Here is an 18,066-nt window from a genome sequence, read left to right as displayed (position 1 = left end):
CTGTCAAATTACGCCGGAAACGGTCGTCTTCGTTCTGATATTGCTCAAAACACAAAGTCGAATTCCGTTCGTTTGTTTCGTGGATATCGGTGAGTAACTTTTTTTCTATACATGCTAGCGACCTAAAACTTATTTTATCGCATTCAGCGCGTCAAATTACGCCGGAAACGGCCGTCTTTGTTTTGATATTGCTCGAAACACGAAGTCGAAGTCCGTTTGTTTGTTTTTCAGATATCGGTTGGTAACTTTTTTTCTATACATGCTAGCGACCTAAAACTGGTTTCCTCGCATTCAGCGCGTCAAATTACGCCGGAAACGGTCGTTTTTGTTCTGATATTGCTCAAAATACGGAGTCGAATTCCGTTTGTTTGTTTCGTTGATATCGGTGAGTAACTTTTTTTCTATACATGCTAGCGACCTAAAACTTGTTTTATCGCATTCAGCCCGTCAAATTACGCCGGAAACGGTCGTCTTTATTTCGATATTGCTTAAAACACGAAGTCGAATTCCGTTCGTTTGTTTCGTGGATATCGGTGAGTAACTTTTTTTCTATACATGCTAGCGACCTAAAACTTGTTTTATCGCATTCAGCGCGTCAAATTACGCCGGAAGCGGCCGTCTTTGTTTTGATATTGCTCGAAACACGAAGTCGGAGTCCGTTTGTTTGTTCTTCAGATATCGGTTGGTAACTTTTTTTCTATACATGCTAGCGACCTAAAACTTGTTTCATCGCATTCAGCGCGTCAAATTACGCCGGAAACGGTCGTCTTTGTTTCGATATTGCTCAAAACACGAACTCAATTTCCGTTCGTTTGTTCCGTGGATATCGGTGAGTAACTTTTTTTCTATACATGCAAGCGACCTGAAACTTGTTTTATCGCATTCAGCCTGTCAAATTACGCCGGAAACGGTCGTCTTCGTTCTGATATTGCTCAAAACACAAAGTCGAATTCCGTTCGTTTGTTTCGTGGATATCGGTGAGTAACTTTTTTTTCTATACATGCTAGCGACCTAAAACTTATTTTATCGCATTCAGCGCGTCAAATTACGCCGGAAACGGCCGTCTTTGTTTCGATATTGCTCGAAACACGAAGTCGGAGTCCGTTTGTTTGTTTTCCAGATATCGGTTGGTAACTTTTTTTCTATACATGCTAGCGACCTAAAACTTGTTTTATCGCATTCAGCGCGTCAAATTACGCCGGAAACGGCCGTCTTTGTTTTGATATTGCTCGAAACACGAAGTCGAAGTCCGTTTGTTTGTTTTTCAGATATCGGTTGGTAACTTTTTTTCTATACATGCTAGCGACCTAAAACTGGTTTTCTCGCATTCAGCGCGTCAAATTACGCCGGAAACGGTCGTTTTTGTTCTGATATTGCTCAAAACAGGAAGTCGAATTCCGTTTGTTTGTTTCGTTGATATCGGTGAGTAACTTTTTTTCTATACATGCTAGCGACCTAAAACTTGTTTTATCGCATTCAGCCCGTCAAATTACGCCGGAAACGGTCGTCTTTGTTTCGATATTGCTTAAAACACGAAGTCGAATTCCGTTCGTTTGTTTCGTGGATATCGGTGAGTAACTTTTTTTCTATACATGCTAGCGACCTAAAACTTGTTTTATCGCATTCAGCGCGTCAAATTACGCCGGAAACGGCCGTCTTTGTTTTGATATTGCTCGAAACACGAAGTCGAAGTCCGTTTGTTTGTTTTTCAGATATCGGTTGGTAACTTTTTTTCTATACATGCTAGCGACCTAAAACTTGTTTCATCGCATTCAGCGCGTCAAATTACGCCGGAAACGGTCGTCTTTGTTTCGATATTGCTCAAAACACGAACTCAATTTCCGTTCGTTTGTTCCGTGGATATCGGTGAGTAACTTTTTTTCTATACATGCTAGCGACCTGAAACTTGTTTTATCGCATTCAGCCTGTCAAATTACGCCGGAAACGGTCGTCTTCGTTCTGATATTGCTCAAAACACAAAGTCGAATTCCGTTCGTTTGTTTCGTGGATATCGGTGAGTAACTTTTTTTCTATACATGCTAGCGACCTAAAACTTATTTTATCGCATTCAGCGCGTCAAATTACGCCGGAAACGGCCGTCTTTGTTTTGATATTGCTCGAAACACGAAGTCGAAGTCCGTTTGTTTGTTTTTCAGATATCGGTTGGTAACTTTTTTTCTATACATGCTAGCGACCTAAAACTGGTTTCCTCGCATTCAGCGCGTCAAATTACGCCGGAAACGGTCGTTTTTGTTCTGATATTGCTCAAAATACGGAGTCGAATTCCGTTTGTTTGTTTCGTTGATATCGGTGAGTAACTTTTTTTCTATACATGCTAGCGACCTAAAACTTGTTTTATCGCATTCAGCCCGTCAAATTACGCCGGAAACGGTCGTCTTTATTTCGATATTGCTTAAAACACGAAGTCGAATTCCGTTCGTTTGTTTCGTGGATATCGGTGAGTAACTTTTTTTCTATACATGCTAGCGACCTAAAACTTGTTTTATCGCATTCAGCGCGTCAAATTACGCCGGAAGCGGCCGTCTTTGTTTTGATATTGCTCGAAACACGAAGTCGGAGTCCGTTTGTTTGTTCTTCAGATATCGGTTGGTAACTTTTTTTCTATACATGCTAGCGACCTAAAACTTGTTTCATCGCATTCAGCGCGTCAAATTACGCCGGAAACGGTCGTCTTTGTTTCGATATTGCTCAAAACACGAACTCAATTTCCGTTCGTTTGTTCCGTGGATATCGGTGAGTAACTTTTTTTCTATACATGCTAGCGACCTGAAACTTGTTTTATCGCATTCAGCCTGTCAAATTACGCCGGAAACGGTCGTCTTCGTTCTGATATTGCTCAAAACACAAAGTCGAATTCCGTTCGTTTGTTTCGTGGATATCGGTGAGTAACTTTTTTTTCTATACATGCTAGCGACCTAAAACTTATTTTATCGCATTCAGCGCGTCAAATTACGCCGGAAACGGCCGTCTTTGTTTCGATATTGCTCGAAACACGAAGTCGGAGTCCGTTTGTTTGTTTTCCAGATATCGGTTGGTAACTTTTTTTCTATACATGCTAGCGACCTAAAACTTGTTTTATCGCATTCAGCGCGTCAAATTACGCCGGAAACGGCCGTCTTTGTTTTGATATTGCTCGAAACACGAAGTCGAAGTCCGTTTGTTTGTTTTTCAGATATCGGTTGGTAACTTTTTTTCTATACATGCTAGCGACCTAAAACTGGTTTTCTCGCATTCAGCGCGTCAAATTACGCCGGAAACGGTCGTTTTTGTTCTGATATTGCTCAAAACAGGAAGTCGAATTCCGTTTGTTTGTTTCGTTGATATCGGTGAGTAACTTTTTTTCTATACATGCTAGCGACCTGAAACTTGTTTTATCGCATTCAGCCCGTCAAATTACGCCGGAAACGGTCGTCTTTGTTTCGATATTGCTTAAAACACGAAGTCGAATTCCGTTCGTTTGTTTCGTGGATATCGGTGAGTAACTTTTTTTCTATACATGCTAGCGACCTAAAACTTGTTTTATCGCATTCAGCGCGTCAAATTACGCCGGAAACGGCCGTCTTTGTTTTGATATTGCTCGAAACACGAAGTCGAAGTCCGTTTGTTTGTTTTTCAGATATCGGTTGGTAACTTTTTTTCTATACATGCTAGCGACCTAAAACTGGTTTTCTCGCATTCAGCGCGTCAAATTACGCCGGAAACGGTCGTTTTTGTTCTGATATTGCTCAAAACACGGAGTCGAATTCCGTTTGTTTGTTTCGTTGATATCGGTGAGTAACTTTTTTTCTATACATGCTAGCGACCTAAAACTTGTTTTATCGCATTCAGCCCGTCAAATTACGCCAGAAACGGTCGTCTTTGTTTCGATATTGCTTAAAACACGAAGTCGAATTCCGTTCGTTTGTTTCGTGGATATCGGTGAGTAACTTTTTTTCTATACATGCTAGCGACCTAAAACTTGTTTTATCGCATTCAGCCTGTCAAATTACGCCGGAAACGGTCGTCTTCGTTCTGATATTGCTCAAAACACGAAGTCGAATTCCGTTCGTTTGTTTCGTGGATATCGGTGAGTAACTTTTTTTCTATACATGCTAGCGACCTAAAACTTGTTTTATCGCATTCAGCGCGTCAAATTACGCCGGAAACGGCCGTCTTTGTTTTGATATTGCTCGAAACACGAAGTCGAAGTCCGTTTGTTTGTTTTTCAGATATCGGTTGGTAACTTTTTTTCTATACATGCTAGCGACCTAAAACTGGTTTTCTCGCATTCAGCGCGTCAAATTACGCCGGAAACGGTCGTTTTTGTTCTGATATTGCTCAAAACACGGAGTCGAATTCCGTTTGTTTGTTTCGTTGATATCGGTGAGTAACTTTTTTTTTATACATGCTAGCGACCTAAAACTGGTTTTCTCGCATTCAGCGCGTCAAATTACGCCGGAAACGGTCGTTTTTGTTCTGATATTGCTCAAAACAGGAAGTCGAATTCCGTTTGTTTGTTTCGTTGATATCGGTGAGTAACTTTTTTTCTATACATGCTAGCGACCTAAAACTTGTTTTATCGCATTCAGCCCGTCAAATTACGCCGGAAACGGTCGTCTTTGTTTCGATATTGCTTAAAACACGAAGTCGAATTCCGTTCGTTTGTTTCGTGGATATCGGTGAGTAACTTTTTTTCTATACATGCTAGCGACCTAAAACTGGTTTTCTCGCATTCAGCGCGTCAAATTACGCCGGAAACGGTCGTTTTTGTTCTGATATTGCTCAAAACACGGAGTCGAATTCCGTTTGTTTGTTTCGTTGATATCGGTGAGTAACTTTTTTTCTATACATGCTAGCGACCTAAAACTTGTTTTATCGCATTCAGCGCGTCAAATTACGCCGGAAACGGCCGTCTTCGTTTCGATATTGCTCGAAACACGAAGTCGGAGTCCGTTTGTTTGTTTTCCAGATATCGGTTGGTAACTTTTTTTCTATACATGCTAGCGACCTAAAACTTGTTTTATCGCATTCAGCGCGTCAAATTACGCCGGAAACGGCCGTCTTTGTTTTGATATTGCTCGAAACACGAAGTCGAAGTCCGTTTGTTTGTTTTTCAGATATCGGTTGGTAACTTTTTTTCTATACATGCTAGCGACCTAAAACTGGTTTTCTCGCATTCAGCGCGTCAAATTACGCCGGAAACGGTCGTTTTTGTTCTGATATTGCTCAAAACACGGAGTCGAATTCCGTTTGTTTGTTTCGTTGATATCGGTGAGTAACTTTTTTTCTATACATGCTAGCGACCTAAAACTTGTTTTATCGCATTCAGCGCGTCAAATTACGCCGGAAGCGGCCGTCTTTGTTTTGATATTGCTCGAAACACGAAGTCGGAGTCCGTTTGTTTGTTCTTCAGATATCGGTTGGTAACTTTTTTTCTATACATGCTAGCGACCTAAAACTTGTTTCATCGCATTCAGCGCGTCAAATTACGCCGGAAACGGTCGTCTTTGTTTCGATATTGCTCAAAACACGAACTCAATTTCCGTTCGTTTGTTCCGTGGATATCGGTGAGTAACTTTTTTTCTATACATGCTAGCGACCTGAAACTTGTTTTATCGCATTCAGCCTGTCAAATTACGCCGGAAACGGTCGTCTTCGTTCTGATATTGCTCAAAACACAAAGTCGAATTCCGTTCGTTTGTTTCGTGGATATCGGTGAGTAACTTTTTTTCTATACATGCTAGCGACCTAAAACTTATTTTATCGCATTCAGCGCGTCAAATTACGCCGGAAACGGCCGTCTTTGTTTTGATATTGCTCGAAACACGAAGTCGAAGTCCGTTTGTTTGTTTTTCAGATATCGGTTGGTAACTTTTTTTCTATACATGCTAGCGACCTAAAACTGGTTTCCTCGCATTCAGCGCGTCAAATTACGCCGGAAACGGTCGTTTTTGTTCTGATATTGCTCAAAATACGGAGTCGAATTCCGTTTGTTTGTTTCGTTGATATCGGTGAGTAACTTTTTTTCTATACATGCTAGCGACCTAAAACTTGTTTTATCGCATTCAGCCCGTCAAATTACGCCGGAAACGGTCGTCTTTATTTCGATATTGCTTAAAACACGAAGTCGAATTCCGTTCGTTTGTTTCGTGGATATCGGTGAGTAACTTTTTTTCTATACATGCTAGCGACCTAAAACTTGTTTTATCGCATTCAGCGCGTCAAATTACGCCGGAAGCGGCCGTCTTTGTTTTGATATTGCTCGAAACACGAAGTCGGAGTCCGTTTGTTTGTTCTTCAGATATCGGTTGGTAACTTTTTTTCTATACATGCTAGCGACCTAAAACTTGTTTCATCGCATTCAGCGCGTCAAATTACGCCGGAAACGGTCGTCTTTGTTTCGATATTGCTCAAAACACGAACTCAATTTCCGTTCGTTTGTTCCGTGGATATCGGTGAGTAACTTTTTTTCTATACATGCTAGCGACCTGAAACTTGTTTTATCGCATTCAGCCTGTCAAATTACGCCGGAAACGGTCGTCTTCGTTCTGATATTGCTCAAAACACAAAGTCGAATTCCGTTCGTTTGTTTCGTGGATATCGGTGAGTAACTTTTTTTTCTATACATGCTAGCGACCTAAAACTTATTTTATCGCATTCAGCGCGTCAAATTACGCCGGAAACGGCCGTCTTTGTTTTGATATTGCTCGAAACACGAAGTCGAAGTCCGTTTGTTTGTTTTTCAGATATCGGTTGGTAACTTTTTTTCTATACATGCTAGCGACCTAAAACTGGTTTCCTCGCATTCAGCGCGTCAAATTACGCCGGAAACGGTCGTTTTTGTTCTGATATTGCTCAAAATACGGAGTCGAATTCCGTTTGTTTGTTTCGTTGATATCGGTGAGTAACTTTTTTTCTATACATGCTAGCGACCTAAAACTTGTTTTATCGCATTCAGCCCGTCAAATTACGCCGGAAACGGTCGTCTTTGTTTCGATATTGCTTAAAACACGAAGTCGAATTCCGTTCGTTTGTTTCGTGGATATCGGTGAGTAACTTTTTTTCTATACATGCTAGCGACCCAAAACTTGTTTTATCGCATTCAGCGCGTCAAATTACGCCGGAAACGGCCGTCTTTGTTTTGATATTAGTCGAAACACGAAGTCGAAGTCCGTTTGTTTGTTTTTCAGATATCGGTTGGTAACTTTTTTTCTATACATGCTAGCGACCTAAAACTGGTTTTCTCGCATTCAGCGCGTCAAATTACGCCGGAAACGGTCGTTTTTGTTCTGATATTGCTCAAAACACGGAGTCGAATTCCGTTTGTTTGTTTCGTTGATATCGGTGAGTAACTTTTTTTCTATACATGCTAGCGACCTAAAACTTGTTTTATTGCATTTAGCCCGTCAAATTACGCCGGAAACGGTCGTCTTTGTTTCGATATTGCTTAAAACACGAAGTCGAATTCCGTTCGTTTGTTTCGTGGATATCGGTGAGTAACTGTTTTTCTATACATGCTAGCGACCTAAAACTTGTTTTATCGCATTCAGCGCGTCAAATTACGCCGGAAACGGCCGTCTTTGTTTCGATATTGCTCGAAACACGAAGTCGGAGTCCGTTTGTTTGTTTTTCAGATATCGGTTGGTAACTTTTTTTCTATACATGCTAGCGACCTAAAACTTGTTTTATCGCATTCAGCGCGTCAAATTACGCCGGAAACGGCCGTCTTTGTTTTGATATTGCTCGAAACACGAAGTCGAAGTCCGTTTGTTTGTTTTTCAGATATCGGTTGGTAACTTTTTTTCTATACATGCTAGCGACCTAAAACTGGTTTTCTCGCATTCAGCGCGTCAAATTACGCCGGAAACGGTCGTCTTTGTTTCGATATTGCTCAAAACACGAAGTCAATTTCCGTTCGTTTGTTCCGTGGATATCGGTGAGTAACTTTTTTTCTATACATGCTAGCGACCTGAAACTTGTTTTATCGCATTCAGCCTGTCAAATTACGCCGGAAACGGTCGTCTTCGTTCTGATATTGCTCAAAACACAAAGTCGAATTCCGTTCGTTTGTTTCGTGGATATCGGTGAGTAACTTTTTTTCTATACATGCTAGCGACCTAAAACATGTTTTCTCGCATTCAGCGCGTCAAATTACGCCGGAAACGGTCGTTTTTGTTCTGATATTGCTCAAAATACGGAGTCAAATTCCGTTTGTTTGTTTCGTTGATATCGGTGAGTAACTTTTTTTCTATACATGCTAGCGACCTAAAACTTGTTTTATCGCATTCAGCCCGTCAAATTACGCCGGAAACGGTCGTCTTTGTTTCGATATTGCTTAAAACACGGAGTCGAATTCCGTTCGTTTGTTTCGTGGATATCGGTGAGTAACTTTTTTTCTATACATGCTAGCGACCTAAAACTTGTTTTATCGCATTCAGCCTGTCAAATTACGCCGGAAACGGTCGTCTTCGTTCTGATATTGCTCAAAACACGAAGTCGAATTCCGTTCGTTTGTTTCGTGGATATCGGTGAGTAACTTTTTTTCTATACATGCTAGCGACCTAAAACTTGTTTTATCGCATTCGGCGCGTCAAATTACGCCGGAAACGGTCGTCTTTGTTTTGATATTGCTCAAAACACGAAGTCAATTTCCGTTCGTTTGTTCCGTGGATATCGGTGAGTAACTTTTTTTTTATACATGCTAGCGACCTAAAACTTGTTTTATCGCATTCAGCCTGTCAAATTACGCCGGAAACGGTCGTCTTCGTTCTGATATTGCTCAAAACACAAAGTCGAATTCCGTTCGTTTGTTTCGTGGATATCGGTGAGTAACTTTTTTTTCTATACATGCTAGCGACCTAAAACTTATTTTATCGCATTCAGCGCGTCAAATTACGCCGGAAACGGCCGTCTTTGTTTTGATATTGCTCGAAACACGAAGTCGAAGTCCGTTTGTTTGTTTTTCAGATATCGGTTGGTAACTTTTTTTCTATACATGCTAGCGACCTAAAACTGGTTTCCTCGCATTCAGCGCGTCAAATTACGCCGGAAACGGTCGTTTTTGTTCTGATATTGCTCAAAATACGGAGTCGAATTCCGTTTGTTTGTTTCGTTGATATCGGTGAGTAACTTTTTTTCTATACATGCTAGCGACCTAAAACTTGTTTTATCGCATTCAGCCCGTCAAATTACGCCGGAAACGGTCGTCTTTGTTTCGATATTGCTTAAAACACGAAGTCGAATTCCGTTCGTTTGTTTCGTGGATATCGGTGAGTAACTTTTTTTCTATACATGCTAGCGACCCAAAACTTGTTTTATCGCATTCAGCGCGTCAAATTACGCCGGAAACGGCCGTCTTTGTTTTGATATTAGTCGAAACACGAAGTCGAAGTCCGTTTGTTTGTTTTTCAGATATCGGTTGGTAACTTTTTTTCTATACATGCTAGCGACCTAAAACTGGTTTTCTCGCATTCAGCGCGTCAAATTACGCCGGAAACGGTCGTTTTTGTTCTGATATTGCTCAAAACACGGAGTCGAATTCCGTTTGTTTGTTTCGTTGATATCGGTGAGTAACTTTTTTTCTATACATGCTAGCGACCTAAAACTTGTTTTATCGCATTCAGCCCGTCAAATTACGCCGGAAACGGTCGTCTTTGTTTCGATATTGCTTAAAACACGAAGTCGAATTCCGTTCGTTTGTTTCGTGGATATCGGTGAGTAACTTTTTTTCTATACATGCTAGCGACCCAAAACTTGTTTTATCGCATTCAGCGCGTCAAATTACGCCGGAAACGGCCGTCTTTGTTTTGATATTAGTCGAAACACGAAGTCGAAGTCCGTTTGTTTGTTTTTCAGATATCGGTTGGTAACTTTTTTTCTATACATGCTAGCGACCTAAAACTGGTTTTCTCGCATTCAGCGCGTCAAATTACGCCGGAAACGGTCGTTTTTGTTCTGATATTGCTCAAAACACGGAGTCGAATTCCGTTTGTTTGTTTCGTTGATATCGGTGAGTAACTTTTTTTCTATACATGCTAGCGACCTAAAACTTGTTTTATTGCATTTAGCCCGTCAAATTACGCCGGAAACGGTCGTCTTTGTTTCGATATTGCTTAAAACACGAAGTCGAATTCCGTTCGTTTGTTTCGTGGATATCGGTGAGTAACTGTTTTTCTATACATGCTAGCGACCTAAAACTTGTTTTATCGCATTCAGCGCGTCAAATTACGCCGGAAACGGCCGTCTTTGTTTCGATATTGCTCGAAACACGAAGTCGGAGTCCGTTTGTTTGTTTTTCAGATATCGGTTGGTAACTTTTTTTCTATACATGCTAGCGACCTAAAACTTGTTTTATCGCATTCAGCGCGTCAAATTACGCCGGAAACGGCCGTCTTTGTTTTGATATTGCTCGAAACACGAAGTCGAAGTCCGTTTGTTTGTTTTTCAGATATCGGTTGGTAACTTTTTTTCTATACATGCTAGCGACCTAAAACTGGTTTTCTCGCATTCAGCGCGTCAAATTACGCCGGAAACGGTCGTCTTTGTTTCGATATTGCTCAAAACACGAAGTCAATTTCCGTTCGTTTGTTCCGTGGATATCGGTGAGTAACTTTTTTTCTATACATGCTAGCGACCTGAAACTTGTTTTATCGCATTCAGCCTGTCAAATTACGCCGGAAACGGTCGTCTTCGTTCTGATATTGCTCAAAACACAAAGTCGAATTCCGTTCGTTTGTTTCGTGGATATCGGTGAGTAACTTTTTTTCTATACATGCTAGCGACCTAAAACATGTTTTCTCGCATTCAGCGCGTCAAATTACGCCGGAAACGGTCGTTTTTGTTCTGATATTGCTCAAAATACGGAGTCAAATTCCGTTTGTTTGTTTCGTTGATATCGGTGAGTAACTTTTTTTCTATACATGCTAGCGACCTAAAACTTGTTTTATCGCATTTAGCCCGTCAAATTACGCCGGAAACGGTCGTCTTTGTTTCGATATTGCTTAAAACACGGAGTCGAATTCCGTTCGTTTGTTTCGTGGATATCGGTGAGTAACTTTTTTTCTATACATGCTAGCGACCTAAAACTTGTTTTATCGCATTCAGCCTGTCAAATTACGCCGGAAACGGTCGTCTTCGTTCTGATATTGCTCAAAACACGAAGTCGAATTCCGTTCGTTTGTTTCGTGGATATCGGTGAGTAACTTTTTTTCTATACATGCTAGCGACCTAAAACTTGTTTTATCGCATTCGGCGCGTCAAATTACGCCGGAAACGGTCGTCTTTGTTTTGATATTGCTCAGAACACGAAGTCAATTTCCGTTCGTTTGTTCCGTGGATATCGGTGAGTAACTTTTTTTTTATACATGCTAGCGACCTAAAACTTGTTTTATCGCATTCAGCCTGTCAAATTACGCCGGAAACGGTCGTCTTCGTTCTGATATTGCTCAAAACACAAAGTCGAATTCCGTTCGTTTGTTTCGTGGATATCGGTGAGTAACTTTTTTTTCTATACATGCTAGCGACCTAAAACTTATTTTATCGCATTCAGCGCGTCAAATTACGCCGGAAACGGCCGTCTTTGTTTTGATATTGCTCGAAACACGAAGTCGAAGTCCGTTTGTTTGTTTTTCAGATATCGGTTGGTAACTTTTTTTCTATACATGCTAGCGACCTAAAACTGGTTTCCTCGCATTCAGCGCGTCAAATTACGCCGGAAACGGTCGTTTTTGTTCTGATATTGCTCAAAATACGGAGTCGAATTCCGTTTGTTTGTTTCGTTGATATCGGTGAGTAACTTTTTTTCTATACATGCTAGCGACCTAAAACTTGTTTTATCGCATTCAGCCCGTCAAATTACGCCGGAAACGGTCGTCTTTGTTTCGATATTGCTTAAAACACGAAGTCGAATTCCGTTCGTTTGTTTCGTGGATATCGGTGAGTAACTTTTTTTCTATACATGCTAGCGACCCAAAACTTGTTTTATCGCATTCAGCGCGTCAAATTACGCCGGAAACGGCCGTCTTTGTTTTGATATTAGTCGAAACACGAAGTCGAAGTCCGTTTGTTTGTTTTTCAGATATCGGTTGGTAACTTTTTTTCTATACATGCTAGCGACCTAAAACTGGTTTTCTCGCATTCAGCGCGTCAAATTACGCCGGAAACGGTCGTTTTTGTTCTGATATTGCTCAAAACACGGAGTCGAATTCCGTTTGTTTGTTTCGTTGATATCGGTGAGTAACTTTTTTTCTATACATGCTAGCGACCTAAAACTTGTTTTATTGCATTTAGCCCGTCAAATTACGCCGGAAACGGTCGTCTTTGTTTCGATATTGCTTAAAACACGAAGTCGAATTCCGTTCGTTTGTTTCGTGGATATCGGTGAGTAACTTTTTTTCTATACATGCTAGCGACCTAAAACTTGTTTTATCGCATTCAGCGCGTCAAATTACGCCGGAAACGGCCGTCTTTGTTTCGATATTGCTCGAAACACGAAGTCGGAGTCCGTTTGTTTGTTTTTCAGATATCGGTTGGTAACTTTTTTTCTATACATGCTAGCGACCTAAAACTTGTTTTATCGCATTCAGCGCGTCAAATTACGCCGGAAACGGCCGTCTTTGTTTTGATATTGCTCGAAACACGAAGTCGAAGTCCGTTTGTTTGTTTTTCAGATATCGGTTGGTAACTTTTTTTCTATACATGCTAGCGACCTAAAACTGGTTTTCTCGCATTCAGCGCGTCAAATTACGCCGGAAACGGTCGTCTTTGTTTCGATATTGCTCAAAACACGAAGTCAATTTCCGTTCGTTTGTTCCGTGGATATCGGTGAGTAACTTTTTTTCTATACATGCTAGCGACCTGAAACTTGTTTTATCGCATTCAGCCTGTCAAATTACGCCGGAAACGGTCGTCTTCGTTCTGATATTGCTCAAAACACAAAGTCGAATTCCGTTCGTTTGTTTCGTGGATATCGGTGAGTAACTTTTTTTCTATACATGCTAGCGACCTAAAACATGTTTTCTCGCATTCAGCGCGTCAAATTACGCCGGAAACGGTCGTTTTTGTTCTGATATTGCTCAAAATACGGAGTCAAATTCCGTTTGTTTGTTTCGTTGATATCGGTGAGTAACTTTTTTTCTATACATGCTAGCGACCTAAAACTTGTTTTATCGCATTCAGCCCGTCAAATTACGCCGGAAACGGTCGTCTTTGTTTCGATATTGCTTAAAACACGGAGTCGAATTCCGTTCGTTTGTTTCGTGGATATCGGTGAGTAACTTTTTTTCTATACATGCTAGCGACCTAAAACTTGTTTTATCGCATTCAGCGCGTCAAATTACGCCGGAAACGGCCGTCTTTGTTTTGATATTGCTCGAAACACGAAGTCGGAGTCCGTTTGTTTGTTTTTCAGATATCGGTTGGTAACTTTTTTTCTATACATGCTAGCGACCTAAAACTTGTTTTATCGCATTCAGCGCGTCAAATTACGCCGGAAACGGCCGTCTTTGTTTTGATATTGCTCGAAACACGAAGTCGAAGTCCGTTTGTTTGTTTTTCAGATATCGGTTGGTAACTTTTTTTCTATACATGCTAGCGACCTAAAACTGGTTTTATCGCATTCAGCGCGTCAAATTACGCCAGAAACGGCCGTCTTCGTTTCGATATTGCTCGAAACACGAAGTCGGAGTCCGTTTGTTTGTTTTTCAGATATCGGTTGGTAACTTTTTTTCTATACATGCTAGCGACCTAAAACTTGTTTTATCGCATTCAGCGCGTCAAATTACGCCGGAAACGGCCGTCTTTGTTTTGATATTGCTCGAAACACGAAGTCGAAGTCCGTTTGTTTGTTTTTCAGATATCGGTTGGTAACTTTTTTTCTATACATGCTAGCGACCTAAAACTGGTTTTCTCGCATTCAGCGCGTCAAATTACGCCGGAAACGGTCGTTTTTGTTCTGATATTGCTCAAAACACGGAGTCGAATTCCGTTTGTTTGTTTCGTTGATATCGGTGAGTAACTTTTTTTCTATACATGCTAGCGACCTAAAACTTGTTTTATCGCATTCAGCGCGTCAAATTACGCCGGAAGCGGCCGTCTTTGTTTTGATATTGCTCGAAACACGAAGTCGGAGTCCGTTTGTTTGTTCTTCAGATATCGGTTGGTAACTTTTTTTCTATACATGCCAGCGACCTAAAACTTGTTTCATCGCATTCAGCGCGTCAAATTACGCCGGAAACGGTCGTCTTTGTTTCGATATTGCTCAAAACACGAACTCAATTTCCGTTCGTTTGTTCCGTGGATATCGGTGAGTAACTTTTTTTCTATACATGCTAGCGACCTGAAACTTGTTTTATCGCATTCAGCCTGTCAAATTACGCCGGAAACGGTCGTCTTCGTTCTGATATTGCTCAAAACACAAAGTCGAATTCCGTTCGTTTGTTTCGTGGATATCGGTGAGTAACTTTTTTTCTATACATGCTAGCGACCTAAAACTTATTTTATCGCATTCAGCGCGTCAAATTACGCCGGAAACGGCCGTCTTTGTTTTGATATTGCTCGAAACACGAAGTCGAAGTCCGTTTGTTTGTTTTTCAGATATCGGTTGGTAACTTTTTTTCTATACATGCTAGCGACCTAAAACTGGTTTTCTCGCATTCAGCGCGTCAAATTACGCCGGAAACGGTCGTTTTTGTTCTGATATTGCTCAAAACACGGAGTCGAATTCCGTTTGTTTGTTTCGTTGATATCGGTGAGTAACTTTTTTTCTATACATGCTAGCGACCTAAAACTTGTTTTATCGCATTCAGCGCGTCAAATTACGCCGGAAGCGGCCGTCTTTGTTTTGATATTGCTCGAAACACGAAGTCGGAGTCCGTTTGTTTGTTCTTCAGATATCGGTTGGTAACTTTTTTTCTATACATGCCAGCGACCTAAAACTTGTTTCATCGCATTCAGCGCGTCAAATTACGCCGGAAACGGTCGTCTTTGTTTCGATATTGCTCAAAACACGAACTCAATTTCCGTTCGTTTGTTCCGTGGATATCGGTGAGTAACTTTTTTTCTATACATGCTAGCGACCTGAAACTTGTTTTATCGCATTCAGCCTGTCAAATTACGCCGGAAACGGTCGTCTTCGTTCTGATATTGCTCAAAACACAAAGTCGAATTCCGTTCGTTTGTTTCGTGGATATCGGTGAGTAACTTTTTTTCTATACATGCTAGCGACCTAAAACTTATTTTATCGCATTCAGCGCGTCAAATTACGCCGGCAACGGCCGTCTTTGTTTTGATATTGCTCGAAACACGAAGTCGAAGTCCGTTTGTTTGTTTTTCAGATATCGGTTGGTAACTTTTTTTCTATACATGCTAGCGACCTAAAACTGGTTTCCTCGCATTCAGCGCGTCAAATTACGCCGGAAACGGTCGTTTTTGTTCTGATATTGCTCAAAATACGGAGTCGAATTCCGTTTGTTTGTTTCGTTGATATCGGTGAGTAACTTTTTTTCTATACATGCTAGCGACCTAAAACTTGTTTTATCGCATTCAGCCCGTCAAATTACGCCGGAAACGGTCGTCTTTGTTTCGATATTGCTTAAAACACGAAGTCGAATTCCGTTCGTTTGTTTCGTGGATATCGGTGAGTAACTTTTTTTCTATACATGCTAGCGACCTAAAACTTGTTTTATCGCATTCAGCGCGTCAAATTACGCCGGAAACGGCCGTCTTTGTTTTGATATTAGTCGAAACACGAAGTCGAAGTCCGTTTGTTTGTTTTTCAGATATCGGTTGGTAACTTTTTTTCTATACATGCTAGCGACCTAAAACTGGTTTTCTCGCATTCAGCGCGTCAAATTACGCCGGAAACGGTCGTTTTTGTTCTGATATTGCTCAAAACACGGAGTCGAATTCCGTTTGTTTGTTTCGTTGATATCGGTGAGTAACTTTTTTTCTATACATGCTAGCGACCTAAAACTTGTTTTATTGCATTCAGCCCGTCAAATTACGCCGGAAACGGTCGTCTTTGTTTCGATATTGCTTAAAACACGAAGTCGAATTCCGTTCGTTTGTTTCGTGGATATCGGTGAGTAACTTTTTTTCTATACATGCTAGCGACCTAAAACTTGTTTTATCGCATTCAGCGCGTCAAATTACGCCGGAAACGGCCGTCTTTGTTTCGATATTGCTCGAAACACGAAGTCGGAGTCCGTTTGTTTGTTTTTCAGATATCGGTTGGTAACTTTTTTTCTATACATGCTAGCGACCTAAAACTTGTTTGATCGCATTCAGCGCGTCAAATTACGCCGGAAACGGCCGTCTTTGTTTTGATATTGCTCGAAACACGAAGTCGAAGTCCGTTTGTTTGTTTTTCAGATATCGGTTGGTAACTTTTTTTCTATACATGCTAGCGACCGAAAACTGGTTTTCTCGCATTCAGCGCGTCAAATTACGCCGGAAACGGTCGTCTTTGTTTCGATATTGCTCAAAACACGAAGTCAATTTCCGTTCGTTTGTTCCGTGGATATCGGTGAGTAACTTTTTTTCTATACATGCTAGCGACCTGAAACTTGTTTTATCGCATTCAGCCTGTCAAATACGCCGGAAACGGTCGTCTTCGTTCTGATATTGCTCAAAACACAAAGTCGAATTCCGTTCGTTTGTTTCGTGGATATCGGTGAGTAACTTTTTTTCTATACATGCTAGCGACCTAAAACTTGTTTTATCGCATTCAGCGCGTCAAATTACGCCGGAAACGGCCGTCTTTGTTTTGATATTGCTCGAAACACGAAGTCGAAGTCCGTTTGTTTGTTTTTCAGATATCGGTTGGTAACTTTTTTTCTATACATGCTAGCGACCTAAAACTGGTTTTCTCGCATTCAGCGCGTCAAATTACGCCGGAAACGGTCGTTTTTGTTCTGATATTGCTCAAAATACGGAGTCAAATTCCGTTTGTTTGTTTCGTTGATATCGGTGAGTAACTTTTTTTCTATACATGCTAGCGACCTAAAACTTGTTTTATCGCATTCAGCCCGTCAAATTACGCCGGAAACGGTCGTCTTTGTTTCGATATTGCTTGAAACACGAAGTCGAATTCCGTTCGTTTGTTTCGTGGATATCGGTGAGTAACTTTTTTTCTATACATGCTAGCGACCTAAAACTTGTTTTATCGCATTCAGCGCGTCAAATTACGCCGGAAACGGCCGTCTTTGTTTTGATATTGCTCGAAACACGAAGTCGGAGTCCGTTTGTTTGTTTTTCAGATATCGGTTGGTAACTTTTTTTCTATACATGCTAGCGACCTAAAACTTGTTTCATCGCATTCAGCGCGTCAAATTACGCCGGAAACGGCCGTCTTTGTTTTGATATTGCTCGAAACACGAAGTCGAAGTCCGTTTGTTTGTTTTTCAGATATCGGTTGGTAACTTTTTTTCTATACATGCTAGCGACCTAAAACTGGTTTCCTCGCATTCAGCGCGTCAAATTACGCCGGAAACGGTCGTTTTTGTTCTGATATTGCTCAAATAACGGAGTCGAATTCCGTTTGTTTGTTTCGTTGATATCGGTGAGTAACTTTTTTTCTATACATGCTAGCGACCTAAAACTTGTTTTATCGCATTCAGCCCGTCAAATTACGCCAGAAACGGTCGTCTTTGTTTCGATATTGCTTAAAACACGAAGTCGAATTCCGTTCGTTTGTTTCGTGGATATCGGTGAGTAACTTTTTTTCTATACATGCTAGCGACCTAAAACTTGTTTTATCGCATTCAGCCTGTCAAATTACGCCGGAAACGGTCGTCTTCGTTCTGATATTGCTCAAAACACGAAGTCGAATTCCGTTCGTTTGTTTCGTGGATATCGGTGAGTAACTTTTTTTCTATACATGCTAGCGACCTAAAACTTGTTTTATCGCATTCAGCGCGTCAAATTACGCCGGAAACGGCCGTCTTTGTTTTGATATTGCTCGAAACACGAAGTCGAAGTCCGTTTGTTTGTTTTTCAGATATCGGTTGGTCACTTTTTTTCTATACATGCTAGCGACCTAAAACTGGTTTTCTCGCATTCAGCGCGTCA

This window comes from Diprion similis, chromosome 4 (assembly GCF_021155765.1).
Source record: "Diprion similis isolate iyDipSimi1 chromosome 4, iyDipSimi1.1, whole genome shotgun sequence".
Lineage (NCBI taxonomy): Eukaryota > Metazoa > Arthropoda > Insecta > Hymenoptera > Diprionidae > Diprion > Diprion similis.
Note: the sequence above shows the minus strand (reverse complement) of the source record.